This window comes from Penaeus monodon, chromosome 32, assembly GCF_015228065.2.
Source record: "Penaeus monodon isolate SGIC_2016 chromosome 32, NSTDA_Pmon_1, whole genome shotgun sequence".
Classification (NCBI taxonomy): domain Eukaryota; kingdom Metazoa; phylum Arthropoda; class Malacostraca; order Decapoda; family Penaeidae; genus Penaeus; species Penaeus monodon.
The window spans coordinates 7792757-7796406 of NC_051417.1; the positions used below are offsets into that span (position 1 = coordinate 7792757).

The window sequence follows — 3650 nt, forward strand, 5'->3', positions numbered from 1 at the left end:
TACTTGATTTCGACAAAGCACTTTATCAATATTGTAGATCTTCATCCAAGTAAAAAAAAACGAGTCTCGATGTCTTCTTACATATAAAATTTCCTTGTGAATACTTAAAGGCTTCGTAGTCCTCGGAGAGATGAGGTTCTTTGAAAGGTTTCCGCAGAACCTCACCCGTACGTCCCTTTACCATCAGCACTAGTGGACCTGACGTTGAACTTGGCTCCATCCGTGGATATATTCTCATTAACATATTTGATTTCTGCACTGAGAAAACAATAGGTATTCATCGGTTATATAGTATTTCTGAAAAGATCTACTTTAAAAAGAAAAGAAAAGAAAAAAGGATATTCGTTGCGGACACACTGCTTGATCAGTTGGTGGAGGTTGTTTGTTAGAGCAATTTCGTACCATGTCTTAACATGAAGAGAATGCATGTTTCATTTATAAATGTAAATGTAAGTTTGGTTATATAGGTAACGTGTACGTGTGAAAAGACACACATATATGTGCGTGTCTCTGTGTGCGCCCGTGCGTACGTCCTGCTGTAAGTGAAAATAACACTCTAAGGGCCCATGACTTCCTAATAAGAAATTCTCTCCCACCGTTCAGACACCCCTAACCTATACTTCTTATGAATTCTTAGTTGACTTTCATGAAGAGCCACAGTGCTGGAAATATTGCTAGACACATATTTGGCATTTAAAAGAAATGTTCATGGTTGACTGATGCAGCATCAGCTTTCGTAGAGGTCTACTTATATAGGATATTTTTTCAGCGTTAGCACTATCATTACGATGTGTATATATATATACTTATTTTCATACTTCGCTTTATAATGTCACTGTATGTACTTCATTTTCTTTTTACGTTGTTTATATATACACAGGTAGTTAGATAGACCGATAAGACATGTCGCACACACGAACACCGAAAAGAAATAAAGCCATAAATGGTGTATTACCCCCCCCCCCCCCGACATATCTAAATGTGTCTCTACGAAAGTGATTAGACTCCGAATTAACTCCAAGTATTTTTTCTGTCTTTTCCCCTTTCTCTTCTCTTTTCTTTTTAGTTTTCCTCCCTCCTTTCTTTTTTTTTTACATAAAAAATTGAAACACTGATGTTGAATTAAAGATTTTAAGTGTCACGGTTTTTTTTTTTCTATTATGGTATTTTTTAAAAGTTGTTGTGTAGACACATTAATCTTTCACTTGCTTCAATGCGTTTCAGTATCGGGTTTTTAAGGAAACTGGGGTCTGTACTTCAAAGAAAAAGGGTTTTTTTTTTCCTATTGAAAGTAAACTAAGAAAATGTTATCTTGTTATTACTCGTCTACCCTTTTCTACCTCGGTAGATTCAAATGATTAACAAATTCGTTTTAAATAAGGGCAAACAATGCTCTTCTCACTATTGGAAAAATTTGGCTTAGTAAAGACAAATACAGTACCCAATCTTTTTTTCGTGCAAGTTCCATATAAGGATCTATCCTTTGAGGATTTTCTACAAGACCTATATTTAAGTTGGGCAGTCCACCCTGAGCTGTCTTTGTAAAGCGGAGGGATAAACCCGGGTTCATGAAGGGGGGCTTCACAACGTCTGAAATATCTATCCGAACTTGGGACGGGAGAAGATAAGGGCGAAGTCGGCGAATAGCCGAAGTTGTGACCACGCAGCTATAGATCATGAGAAATTCTCTAGTCAGTGTCCAAATACGTAGGGGGCCCTCCAGCTGGAAGCGGGAAAAAACCGTTATCTCTATTTTCCTTGTATGAAAAAATTACTATCCAGGGCCTTTCATACAAATTTTATTGTAATCTTACATCTTCGTAGTCCACGGAAAAATGAGGTTTTTCCGAAAGGTTTGGCAAACCTACCCTTTCGTGTAATTGGGCTTTCCCTTACTCATACAGTAGATCTAAGTTTAAATTGCTTCCCTTGGAAATATTTTTACTTTATATTATGTTTTGTCAAGCGCGATAACATTTTTTAAAGAAGTCATCCGCAAAAAATCTTAAACGAAAGTAAAAGAAATTAAAAATTCCATGGGGTATTTTGTTCGGACACATTTCTTTTCATTGGTATGGGTTGTTTGGATGCAATTTATACCATGTCCAGCATACTGTTTTAGGAAAATTTGACTTAAATAAATTGTTGCAAATTTTATATGGATATACGTTTTTCTTAAATATTGAACAATCAATTTATATGTGTCATAATAAAAGGGAAACAAATTTAAAAATAATAACATATAAGTGGGGTTAAGTGGGCCCCCACATACTATTGCTACATATATATCTATATGCTGCGAAAACCCAACTACCTAACAATTTTTTACATGAAATTAAATTCCTTCTGATTTGGCCCCTGTTGATCGTAAGGGTTCTCTCGTCTACCGAAGGGCATTTTCCCGGACACAAAGCTGGAATCTTGTCGGCAGCGACCGCTGCAACAGAAAGAACACGCAAAGAAATCTTTTATGGTGATCCCGCAGTCTGAGTGCTGGGAGCTTCTCAGGGGGTCTTTTATGAAGGAGTATCCCGCAAGGAAAAAGACTTCAAAATTATATCCAGTCATCATAGAAAAAAAGATTTTGTTTTAAGCTCCAATATCTCAATAGACAGCTGTATATCAGGGGAAAAAATAAATAAACGATGATCTTGAAATTCGATGCTCCGCCTCCTTCGCTGCTTTACGTGTGACATGATATATAAAGAGCAGAACTCACCATCAGGAGTCACACAAGACAAGGCACCATGTTGAAGGTACTCGTAGCTGCTGCCCTTGTGGCTCTTGTCGCAGCCGACAGCATTCCAGATTTCGTAGCTCCTGGAAATTGTGCCAGAGTGGCAAATCAGAAACTTCGACCTTCGTAGAGTAAGTTGTCTAACAATCTAATGCTTATTCATGCTATCTTCACTTACAAATTGATCGCTACACGTTTGTGGCAAATATCTCATTAACATTTGTTTTCCAACAGTATGCTGGTCGCTGGTATCAGGTAAAGATCATCGACAACCCTACCAACCATACACTCGCTGCATCCACTCCAACTACGATTACTCTGACTCTGATCACGGCTTTAGGGTGACCACAGCAGGACTGACCCCCAACAATGAGTATCGCAGACTGGTGGGCAAGATCTACCCTACAAACGACTTCCCAAAAGCCCACATGCTCATTGATTTCCCTTCTGGTATGGGTAGAATTTTTTTTCCTCTGGATATTAAAGTTATACCTTCCTAAATATAGTAGAATCTACAAACAGACAATGACCAACTATATATTTTCCCTTTTCCCAAACAGCTTTCGCCGCTCCTATGAAGTGATCGAGACTGACTACGATAGCTATTCCTGCGTGTATTCCTGCATTGACACAGACAGGTACAAGTCCGAGTTCGGCTTCGTGTTCTCCCGTACTCCACAGAATGCCGGTTCAGCGATTGACAGGTGTGCCTCTGTATTCCGCAGGAACGGCGTCGACTTTTCGTCTTCAATGTAGTTCCTCATTCATCCGAATGTACTTACAGGACATAGACAAATACCATGCTCTGCACATAATAAGATACAAATGTGACTCAGAGTACTTATTTTCCCCCAGAACATGGAAACTTTGCCATACCATATATACATATTAAAACACTGTGTGGATCGTATTG

At 38.5% G+C, this 3650-nt stretch overlaps 1 protein-coding gene and 1 pseudogene across 1 annotated transcript in view; both read left to right on the plus strand.

The window, feature by feature from the left end:
• Nucleotides 1-3650, plus strand: part of LOC119593459 (crustacyanin-A2 subunit-like) — a gene marked incomplete in the record, with an annotated part of 29973 nt that overhangs the window by 2631 nt on the left and 23692 nt on the right.
• Nucleotides 2713-3508, plus strand: LOC119593460 (annotated as a pseudogene).